Consider the following 12,333-nt stretch of genomic DNA (forward strand, 5'->3'; position numbering starts at 1 on the left):
CCAACGGCCGCTAGCTGCTCCCGGAAGCAGAGGGGCGGCTCTGACCGGGCGGACTACGACTCCCAGCATGCCAGTGGGCGGGAGCCGAGCGGGGCTCCACGGGAAGCCCGGTTCCTTCCGCTGCTGCCGCGAAGGGGCCGGAGGCCGCTTGCTTGCCGCGGGGGAGCCGATAGGAGGTCGGCCCTTCAGCCTCCAGCATGCTGCCCTGGGAAGGGTACGAGTGGCTTCCCGTCAGGTGCTTCACTGGCGGGCATCGCCCCCAGGAGACGGCGGCGTAAGAGCCCTTCTCCTCGCCTTTCAGAGGTGCGCCGAATTCCCCTCACCGATCACACGAAGGCCGCAATAAAGCGGTTACGACCCGTGCCTTTTCCTAGGAGCTGCCCCCAGACGAGAGGCGCTTCTCGGGAGCGGGAGCTGCCGCAGCTCCGAACAGAACGGCCAGCTTTAGACATTTTAATGCTCCAAACCATCCAGCTGCTTGAGAAGTTCACACCCGCGCACAGCTGAAGAGCTGGCGAGCCAGTGTACCACTTCCTATTCATACTCCTTTTTAATTGCAAAAAGCACAGGTAAGTGGAACGGCAGAGCTGAAAGGCACAAGTGATCTGTTGCTGCATTGACATGACAACGTTATCAGAAGAAAACGGCTTTTTTTCGCCCTCTACCACCTTAAAAGTGAATCAAGAATAAATCTAAATCACAGTTCAGGTCCTCTGTTTTAGGGGTAAAATCAAGATGATTCAACAAGCCAAATGCAGATCTACAGGGCACAGCAGCTGTACTGTTCAAGACTGATTTAAAACTAACAGGAATTTTCAGCTAAAAAACGAAAACCAGACAAACTAAAGCCAATCAACTAAACAAACACAAAGCAGTTTGCTTTTATTTTTATAGGGTTCCCCAGCTGATTCCCAAGGGGCCTTTTGCAGCTGTGGCACAAAGTCAGCTGGAACAATGGAAATGTGTTAGCATGCCAAGTTGATCTATATATGGAAGAATATTGCAGCACTGTGTACTCCTTAAATGCTTAAAAGTCCAAATGGAAACACGACCTCACCATCTACTGTGGGTAGGGAATTGTTATTTGGACAAGAACTTAATTTAGAAACCGAACCCACAAGATCTCCGTTAATGATGTTCATAGACCTCAAACCAGCTTTTTAAAGTTTTCATCATGGAGTCTCACCAGAAGTTTAGGTTAGATAAAAAAATCGGGGTTTATTTTTATGAGCCGAAGTAGCTCAGTGCTCTGTTTTCAGGTGTATTTAAAATCCTTCTTATCAAAAGCAGTGTCCTCTTTTTAAAGTCCAAAAAACACCATTTCCAAGTTAACACCTCTTTGTGACAACTAATATGACATAGATGCAAATGTGTTTGCGTGTTGTTAAGTTATAGAATAGAGGGTTTATTACAGAAAATAGCATTGATTTGAAATAATGCCATTATGAAATCCAGAAGAAAAGCATGTAAGCATTTGGGCTATCAAATACGTCCACCATTTTTGTAAATAGCATTCATACACTAATTATCACTTTTTTTTTTTTAATCCATGTATTTAATTTGTTGTCTCTTTTCTATTAAAAGTCACAATTTGGGTCAGATCTGCAGAGCAGTTAAAAAAACCAGCCCCAAGCAATGGTCAATATTATAAAACCAGGTGGGTTTACATCATACATCTAAAACCAGCTTAAAGAGAGTAATATTAGAATTTATGTCAGAATTTGCGGAAGATTGATTCGGAGAAAACTCCAGGAACAAACTTGCCAACAAAGTTTTCAAGCTGACAAGCAGGGTAGCTCCTCCTAACGTGTGTCTCTCTTTTGCTACACAAGCCGTCCTTATATAGTCCCTGGACATACATACATTACATCATTTTCCAGAAAGTTCCCTGCATGCGTACAGGATGGTGCTGGTGGTCTCTGAGGGTCGTTTACTTGTTCCAACAATCTTTTTCACTTCTGGCAGCCTTTGGAGCACGCGCAGTAGATGCTCATACCAGTTTAATTGGTTCGTTAGCACCAGAGACATAATAATCCTCCTATCCTCCTACTTATCAGTTGGTTTAACTGTAGCCCATCCTGGACACCTGCCATTCCCAGATACTCCTTATCCCTGTGTCCTGTTCTTCTAGAGTGTTTTTCTTAAAACTCTGTCAACTATAACAATTTATCTTGTACAAGAATGCTCAGTGTGTTCTCTAGCTGCATTCTATTTTTTTTTCTATGTATCGTGCACCTCTGTAATTTTCCATTGCCACTCTTACAAAGCCATCAAACTTAACATAACTTAAAACTGATTCTAAAGGTTTATATATTCCATTTTGTGATTTTGTGTCCCCCTTGTCTCAAGATCATCGGACAGCACGCTGATTAATGTAATCAGAAACTGACCTTTATTCACTTCAGAGCACTGCCTTTTATAGCTTCCAAGCTTGGTCACGCGCTTAAGATTTACAATGATTGGTTTCTACACATAATGCGAAGACAGCTGATTGGTTCCTTCTTCAGCATCCAGGAGTTGCTTTCCTCCTGCAGAAGTTCCTCATAGGTGGCCACAACTTTGCCCTGAAGTAACCTGAACTAGGCCATTAATCCTTACTGCAAACTCTAACCAATGGCAAGAGTCCTGGATCGCTCACATGCCCATTGCTTGTTAAAGAGCCCTCAACAGGAATTTGTTCCCATAGTAGAGAGCTCGATTTTTTATTTTGAAATGTTGGAGTGGGTGTCAGTTATCTTTTGTGGAAAAAAACCCCAACCAAACAACCCATACTTTAGTTTCTGAAGAGAGACAAACTAATTTATTATCACTCCATTTATACAGAAAATACTAGATCAGGGTATACATAAAAGCTAAAGTGTAAAAACTGTTAGTTTTTACAGCTGCACATGGGTATATGTTTCTGTTGAACAACTACAGAAATAAAAAGTGCTAAGTAAATATACCATTAGACTGGTTGAGTTTTTTTTAAAACACCACCATACGTAGCTCTTTGCAAGCTGTCCAGCCTAGATCTTGCAAGCTACTGGGCATTATTATCTAAGTAGCAAGACATTTCTCTCCGCTTCAGCTTGACATCCTAGTTCCAGCACACGTTAAGCACATACAGTGAAATATATTGCCAGGCACAAGTATAGGCCTGCAGAACCAGAATTCTGAACTTTTAAAACAAAACAAGAAAACCCCACCTAAACCAAATCCCAAATGTTTTCCAACTCTTACAAATAATTCAGCACAACAAACGGTCACAAGAATGTGGGCTAGAACATCCTTTGTCAGAAGGTGTATCCTTCACTGAGACTAGTAACTTGTCAGTATTAAATGCATTCCAGTTTGATAACCCACCAAAAAGGTATGCCCCTTGAAGAAACTGATTCCATAGCTTGTTTTTCAGATGTACGGAAAGACTGTGTTTTACTACAAAACAGAAAAGTTAAAAATGCTACAATGGAAAAAACACTGATCAGCAATTAAATATGGTTGTTTAGTATCAGTTATATTAAACCAAACCACATCACATTTTAATCTAGAAAACTGTAAATGTAAGATAAAACATTCATAAATGTTAAGGCCCAGAAGACAGTTAAATAACTCTGATGCATTACAAGTATGTGCCTAGAAGAGGTTACTCCCTGTCATCTGTTGAATTCTCTTGACTATTTCTATTATGCATGATTTAAGTAATGTATAATTAGAATGAGAAAAGAAGTTTATTGTATATTAGAATAAAATGAACTTGATACAAAAATCAGCATGCTATAAAACATGATGTTAGATTCACTCTGGCGGATGCAAAAGCTGTTTAAAACATTCACATCTATTCATTAAATTGTTACTCAACTTCAGATACATGTGAGTAATCATAGGTATTATTTTCTCCTCATACAGTGCCTATCCTTGCAAATGCAAAAATAAGGCATAGTTGTTCTCTTCAGAGCTTTCCTGTACTTGCCATTGTACAGAAGTAGCACAAAGATCATAAAAACTGACCTGGCCAAAGCTAATGCCTTGTCAGTCTTTATACTCTTTGTAATCCTCCTGTACCAGTCAAGATAGGACACAAAGCTGTGTTACAGTAAAAACTTGGAAGTACTAGATACTAAAACATGCAGTTAAAATCCTTGGCCATGTATTGCTCTAGACTGTTGATGAAGCACAAATAACATTTAAATACAAAGGGCATTTGCTGAGTTTTACTTATAGGTTAACCCTTCTGTATTACATTAAGCATAAATTCTTCTACAAGAGTCACTCATTTCTTTTTGAGGTTACTTGGCTGAAACTGAAGTACTGAATGTAGTTTTCAAAGTTACGTCATACTTTTTCTTCAAACACACATCAGACTGAAGGGATTTCTACCACATTGTTCCATCAAGTCATCAAAGCTCCTCATAACAGGATGTGTCACAAACGAAGTAAAGTCTTTCAGAGAGAAATAGCGTATACACACACCTATGAAAAACAGAAAGCCACCCCATTAATCCTTCAAACACCCTTAGACTAGGAAAGCAGAATCTTCCTATCTGAAGACCATGTCTTACAGAGAGGTGAGAAAAAAGCTCTATACCCATTAAGCATGATAAACAGTAAACAGAAACCAGTCTGGGTTTCTTCAAGGATGGTAAGTAGCTGTAGAGGTAGAAAACAAGCAGAAAAACCCACTAACACCCACACCACTTTACAGTGTGATTTCTGCAGTCCATTGTTTGGATTTCCAATAAAACCAAGGCCTTTGTTGTATGTGGGGAAAAAAAAAAAGTCCATGCAATAATAAAGTCTGGAAAAATCTGGGCTACACAAAAACACACCCCTTGCCAAAACAGCTAAACTTTAAAGTTGACTAGGCTGGTATATTTTTACCTGGCTATCTTGACAGACAGCAGAACATGCTGGAAAATCTCCATGATTTTGGTGAGTCAATCAGGCAGGTATAGCTCAGTCTGTCCCAGCTGTTGTTAGAGGGCCTCTTCATGAAGGATATGAAAGAAAGGATTTGATAACACATACGCAAAATATAGGTCCCTTTTAGGGAAAAAAATGGGATGTTTATACTTTACTACTTTGTTAGGGGGTTTGTTAATAATGAAAATGCAGAAACATCATTTTATGATTAGCAAAGAGTAAGTGAAGGAATTTATAAAAAAAAAAAAAAAAAACCAAACACATTTATTTTCTTATCCAAAGTGGTACATTTCCTACTGTTAATCCGGAAAAAACCCATTCAAGTTCAGTACTGCATGAGGGACAGATATGGGTCACACAATAACCCAAGCTGTGCATAAAGATGAACAAACATCATACAGACACTGTGGCAAAAGAGAACATCTTTCTTTTGAACTTCACAGTATGTATTAGCGGTTTTATTCCTTCTGCAGTAGCAAATAAACTGGGAGAATGATTTCTAAAGGCTTGGGAAGGAAGGGTTTGAGGAAGAGGTGTAAAACTGGGTTTTGCTAGGCAGCCCTTGCTGACTCGGGGGGCAGTGGAGGAGGGTCTGAAGACACGTTTCTATATAACAACTGCCTTACCCAGCTGGCAGCGAAGGTGAAGCTCAAGAGGTTCCAGGGCTGACAAGCTCCGGGACTGCTACCGGCATCAACAGCCTGTCCGGGCACGTCCCCACCACCGCTTGTCCCCTCACAACCCGGCAGCGCAGCCCTCGCCTTCAGCCGTCAACACCGAAGGGCGAGCGCGGCCTTGCGGGGGCGGCATTCGCCTGGAAAGGCCGTTGGTGGCGCGAGGCCCGGGCGGGAGTCGCCTCCTCCGCTCAGGCGGGGCTGCCCTCGCTGAGGCGGCGGCGGGGCCGGCACCCTCACTGGCTCTGGTGGTTGAGCCGGGAGGAGAGCTGGTGGCGCAGGTTAGCGGTGCCCGGAGCCGAGCGGGGATTAGCGGTAGGAGGTTACCCCCTTCTGTCTGAAAAGCCCTGCTGGAAATGTGCAAGCTGTGGCAGCAAGCTCCTCAGGGGCTCTGGGGGCTGAAGGGTGCTTTTAAGCATGTGTCTTGCTTAGTTCTAATGCCGCAGAACCCGTGTTAGTTCAAACGGGGAATCCTTGCGGAGAACAGATGCTTTGGAAGACGAAAAATTAAGGCCTTAGGAGGAAAGTACTTAAAAAAGGCTAAGAGTGTAAAACATTGATGTTTGAACTTTCATCATCATCTATAGCTTAAGTAGTCGGGGTTTTTTGGTTGTAAAAATCAATGACAAACCTACTGAATTCAGCTAAGTTTCTTTTATTGTCCCCTTAATGCCTATACATTTTGATATATATAGTTATATAATAAACATATATATAATATATACATATAAATCGTATGTATTTATAGAAATACTATATTGGTTTGTATTTTTTATTGTTTGCATTAAAATTGGAACATTTGTTGTTTGTGCTCAGACGAATATATTTTGCAGACATTTCTAGTTTGTCCCTTCTCTGGTTTTGAGATTTAAAACAAAAGTTAGCCTCTATTTGCTTTTGGGAAACATTCATTAACTTTTCCTTTTGTGTAGTTGAAATATACCTGTAGAGCTTATTCTGTGTATCAAAAGAAAGAGCCACCTGTTTGAAGCTTTGTTCAGTTTTGCGAATGACTTGAAAAGATTCTTAGAAGTCATATTTTTATTTTGTTTGATGTTGTAAGGAGGTTAAATATACAGGTAAATGAGAAAAGAAAGGGAACAGAAAGAGGTCTGGCCAGAACTAATTTGGTGGCAAACACTGTGCTTTGGAATAGCCAGTCATTTTTATGCATGGACCACTATTCTGAAAGAGAACACAGTCAACAAAATGCATAAACTTCAAGGCACTACAGCATTGCCATTCCATATATGGTATTTTTACAGCCTTTTATTACAGTTTTTAGGGAAATGGGGTTTGGATTAGAAAGGAATCAGGGATGGAGAGAGAAAGCTTGGACTATTACCTGAGTTTTGACACATGGAATCAAGTTAATTACACATTCATTTATTTATTGAGCTATTTTTACTTTTTCTCTTACCTGTTTTGTGCATGCATTCAGTTTCCTTCTGCAGTACCATTAGGGCATGACACAAATTGGCTACAGGAAACACAGTCAGATCTTTTCAGTATGATAAAGAAACACATGTATTTATTAGTATTACAAAATTCATAAGCTGAGTAAGTAATATTTTTATTATCAAGGTAGTAGTTAACTCTGACTTAATTTTGGCTGTCAGATGTCTCCTAAATTGAAGTCATGCTCTGTTTACAGTTACCTTCAAGGATTACAGCAGTAGAAGGTGGTAAAAACTAATGGTACTCTCAGAAAACTCCAGTGTGCTATGACAGCGTCCCATAGCAACTTGTTCTTCTTGTTCACTTGATTCAATGGTCAAAATTTTTATTGCTAATTATGTTTCTTTTCCTTAAGAAATACTTTTACTGTATTCTTCATTTAAATTCCCATATAAGTTAATGATTTACAGGTAAGTAATCTAGCATCTTGCATCATCTTATTCATAAGCCTTATCGTAAGTCTTTACATTGTATGAGTATTATTGTTGTTCCCAGTAACAAACTGTTATGCTGTTAAAATGTAAAAATTCAAGGTAGAAATGTTCAGAACTTGTAGCTCTCTGAAAATGTTGAATTGTCTGAATTCAGAAACTACTGTATCTTGAGCCGTAAGTGCTGTCTTCACTTGTGGAATGCTCTGAACTAGCTGGTGTGTAGTATTTTGTTACTCTTTAGCAGTACAATATAAACAAGGTACCTGAGCCAGAGGCATCTGTTGACTGTCAGGGCAGTATGTGCTGGTAGCATTTCAGCTAAGCAAAGAGAACAGCGTCTGGGTCTGAGCTCACTAATGCATTCTCATTAGTTGCAACAACTTTGAACTTCCATGTGTTAATGTGATAAAAGCAGTTAAAATTCCATTACCCTTTTCTGACTAAGCTTTTACATTTTTAATATCATTGTTAATCCCAAACTGTTCATCTTTCACTTCTGAGTATTTAGAATTGGAAATTTAGCCACTATTGTAGGTAAAGGTCTTCACAATTTGCTCAAATATAGACTTTCTCACTATTTGTGAATTTCTTACTTGATGTCTTGTACAAATTTTAGTGAAATACATTTAAAAAGCACAGGGAAAGCAGAATTTGTACTTTGTTTGGGGGTGGTTTTGTTTCGTTAGTTGGTTGGGGCTTTTTGGAGTTGGTTGGTTGGTTTGTTTCTTGTGGTTTCTTTTTGTGCTTGTTTTTTGGTGGGTGAAAGAGGTGTTTTGTGCAAGGAAGATTATGAAGGAAATGTTTGCAGTCCTTATTCTCAGAAGTTATTAAGCGATAATGTGATAAATAGCTGATTTGGTACTATAAGAAGAATTAATCCTTTTCTCCTGAGATGGTTACACTAATTAGAGACTGGCTTAACAAGATTTGAGGTCAGTGATAAGCATACATGCTGTAAATGCTTTATATTCTCAAGTCTTCTCTGACAGATGGAACTCTTTTTCAATGGCTTCAGTCTTTTAAATATCTTAGCTGATTCAACAGATTTGTGACTTCTCAGCTCAGCAAAATGGAAGGGCTTTCTCAGGGCCTTCTGTTGATAACATGAACATCATCCCCTTAGCAGTAGCTATGGGATAGATATCTTTCATGAACCAGGAAGGCCGTTTGGCATAATTTTCCACTTCTGTTTTATACCATTAAATACTGCTGAACAGCTCAAGATCTAAGACAGTTTCAAAACTGTAAGTTGGTAAGTGTGAAAAGAAACTTATAGAGATGTCCCAGTCTGCTCCTTGATGGATGGATCTGCAGCGTGCTCCGGAAGGCCAAGAAAGAGATTTAATTTTGTTAATTCTGGAAGAGTGATCACAGTTCAGGATAGACTGATGTATTCCGAAGAAAAGCAGTGTTTTCCTGTGGGCTTGCTCTTCCATCTTTTTTGAACCATGCGAAGAGAGAGAGGTATGATTAGTTATTCTGTCATGAAGATAGACTCCATGTTTTTTGCACTTCTCATCTTTTTCTTCTCTTTTCTTCAACTGGGCTTTTGTATGAGAATGCATTTCTGGATGTCTTTCTTGATAGTCTTGAATGCATCTGGTGGAAAAAGAATAAGAGTCTGGACCAGGCATGTCATCCTGATGTCAGTATACATTGCTGATTTATACTTAATTTTTTTCCTTGCGTATGTGTACCAACAATATCATGTTCTGCACTTAAACCACTTAAAACAGTCCTGAGTTTAAGATCTGCCCTAATATGCTTTCTAATCAATGCAGTGACCTGGTAATGTGGGCAAAGCTCTTTGCTGCCATACTTGATCTCATTTTCAAGCATCAAAGTAAATAGTTTTTAAGAGGACTCCCTTCCTCTCTTTCTGCAATATTGTGGTTTAACAAATCAAAAAGCAAAAAAATGTGTTAAGGTATAGTCATGGTTCTGTGATAAAAGAAAACAGCTGGTTTCGTACATTACAAAATGAGTGAAAATAGGAGGTTACATTATGATTTCATGGTTGAAATGTCATTAATGTGCATATAATTATGCATGTTAAATAGCGGATATTCTTTTGGATGTAAGAAGTATGGAGAAATGGAGATCTCAAGAGACTGTATTGACATATACTTTACACAATCTGACTGTTTCTCCATGACATTTTTCTGCTTTTTTTTTTTCCTTCTGTCTTCTTCAGTAGTTTATAGAGAAGTAGCTGAAGTAATCTATTACATATCCATTGCTGACAGTTTGTTGGTATCCTCGGTGAGTGTTAAGATAAAATGATTTTGTTACAAGATATTATTTTCAGATCATGAACGGAATTAAATATAACTTTACTGATAAGTAAATCTTCCTTGAAAAACAAAATCTGTTGTACAAGTTTTTATAACTTTGGGTTTTTTTTTTCCCAATTTAGAATAAATAGTTTCACACTTCTTTTTTTATTAACAAAAATAAATTACTATCTTATGGCTGAAAGAAATCAAAATTTTATCTAGTTAAAGTGTGGGTTCAGAGTGAAAATGAAAAATTAAAGCAGAGACTGTTTTCAAGTGTTTATGCAATATAAGTATATACAAATTAGCCATGGTATTGCAGTGTGGGCACTCATCCATGGTTTAATAAGTATTTGATTTCTGACAAGCTCTGTAGAAGTGCATACACATATACAGAGCTTCCTCCAGGAAGTAGGTCTGAGAAAAGCGTGTTGCAGGTGTTACAGGCTTAACTTTCTGGTTCTCCTTTCTTGAGATGTAGAATCATAAAATAGTTAGGGTTGGAAAGGACCTTAAGATCATTTAGTTCCAGCCCCCCTACCATGCGCATGGACACCTCACACTAAACCATGTCACCTAAGGCTCTTTCCAACCTGGCCTTGAACACCGTCAGGGATGCAGCATTCACAGCTTCCCTGGGCAACCCATTCCAGTGCCTCACCACCCTTACAGTAAAGAATTTCCTCCTTATATCCAATCTAAACTTCCCCTGTTTAAGTTTTAACCCATTACCCCTTGTCCTATCACTACAGTCCTTAATGAATAGTCCCTCTCCAGCATCCCTGTAGTCCCCTTCAGGTACTGGAAGGCTGCTATGAGGTCTCCATGCAGCCTTCTCTTCTCCAGACGGAACAGCCCCAACTTTCTCAGCCTATCTTCATACGGGAGGTGCTCCAGTCCCCTGATCATCCTCGTGGCCCTCCTCTGGACTTGTTCCAACAGTTCCATGTCCTTTTTATGTTGAGGACACCAGAACTGCACACAAGTCCAGAAGTGAAGTCTCCAAGTGAAGTCTCACGAGAGCAGAGTAGAGGGGCAGGATCACCTCTTTCAACCTGCTGGTCACGCTCCTTTTGATGCAGCCCAGGATACGATTGGCTTTCTGGGCTGTGAGTGCACACTGAAGCCGGCTCATGTTAAGTTTCTCATCAACCAACACCCCCAAGTCCTTCTCTGCAGGGCTGCTCTGGATCTCCCTTCTCTGCCCAACCTGTAGCTGTGCCTGGGATTACTCCGACCCAGGTGTAGGACTTTGCACTTTGCATGGTTAAACTTCATAAGGTTGGCATCAGCCCACCTTACAAGCGTGTCAAGGTCCCTCTGGATGGCATTCCTTCCCTCCAGCCTATCAACCGGACCACACAGCTTGGTGTCATCGACAAATATGCTGAGGGCACACTCAATCCCACTGTCCATGTCACCGACAAAGATGTTGAGCAAGACCGGTCCCAACACCAATCCCTGAGGGACACCACTCATTACAGGTCTCCAGCTGGACATTGGGCCATTGACCACTGCTCCTTGCGTGCGGCCATCCAGCCAGTTCTTTATCCACTGAGTGGTCCACCTATCAAATTGATGTCTCTCCAATTCAGAGACAAGGATGTCGTGTAGGACAGTGTTGAATGCTTTGCACAAGTTCAGGTAGATGACATCAACTGCTCTACCCCTGTCCATCAGTTCCATAGCCCCATCATAGAAGGCCACCAAATTAGTCAGGCAGGATTTCCCCTTAGAGAAGCCACGCTGGCTGTCAGTAAGCACCTTGTTGTTTTTCATGTGCCTGAGCATGCCTTCCAGGAGAAGGCATATACTTCCTTATATATATATATATAAAAATATGTATATATAAAAATACAAATAATATATAATATATAAATATAATATATAATAATAAATAATGTATAATATATACTGTATATAATTATATAATAATATATAAAATATATAAATGATATATAAAATATAAATATATATAAATATATAAATACTTCCTTCGTATTATGTGCAGAAATAGTTCAGGTGTGCTCTATTTATCGAGCGTGCTTTAGTATAAAAAATAAAAATGAGCTCTAAAAAACCCACTTCAACATTGTTGAATTTGTGCTTGGTTATTGGGATAAAATAATTTATATCTAATTTTAATACCAGTGATATTTTTTAATTAGATCGTACTTCATGTTCCTGTTGATACCTACTTTACTGACCAATGTTTTATAAGTAGTCTTTGTTAGAGATTTTCAGTTTCTCTTACCAGTTGCCTTTGAGCAAAGATTACTTTTATCATGATCTAAGACTTGGTTTTAGGTCTACAGAAACAATAGAAACATGCATGCCAATCTTATCCATCGAAACAGACCAAAATCTGACCTGACCTCCCCACCCCTGCATTTTCCAGTGCTTTCTATTCCTTGGGGCTTTCTATTAATTTTTCTTTTTTAGAAACCATACCATTATCTTTCCCACAAATGAATATGTCCAACTCTTACAAACCTTAGTCTGATGCTGTCTAACATATGAGCTGTTCATTTCTCTGGAGAACCTCACACCAAACCCCACTCTTCTCTTATGCAGCACCTACAGCACTGC

The 12,333-nt window shown here is 39.6% G+C and overlaps 2 long non-coding RNA genes across 2 annotated transcripts; one reads left to right on the forward strand and one right to left on the reverse strand.

The window, feature by feature from the left end:
* The first annotated feature begins 131 nt into the window (after positions 1-131).
* Positions 132-2,944, forward strand: LOC136009139 (uncharacterized). The gene is made up of 2 exons (XR_010610354.1): positions 132-303; positions 375-2,944. It is a non-coding gene; the product is annotated as an uncharacterized LOC136009139 (long non-coding RNA).
* Positions 2,370-5,800, reverse strand: LOC136009140 (uncharacterized). The gene is made up of 3 exons (XR_010610355.1): positions 5,529-5,800; positions 4,861-4,966; positions 2,370-4,452 (listed from the first exon to the last, which is right to left on the reverse strand). It is a non-coding gene; the product is annotated as an uncharacterized LOC136009140 (long non-coding RNA).
* Positions 5,801-12,333: the final 6,533 nt, after the last annotated feature.

The sequence above is a fragment of the Lathamus discolor genome, chromosome 2 (assembly GCF_037157495.1).
Source record: "Lathamus discolor isolate bLatDis1 chromosome 2, bLatDis1.hap1, whole genome shotgun sequence".
Lineage (NCBI taxonomy): Eukaryota > Metazoa > Chordata > Aves > Psittaciformes > Psittacidae > Lathamus > Lathamus discolor.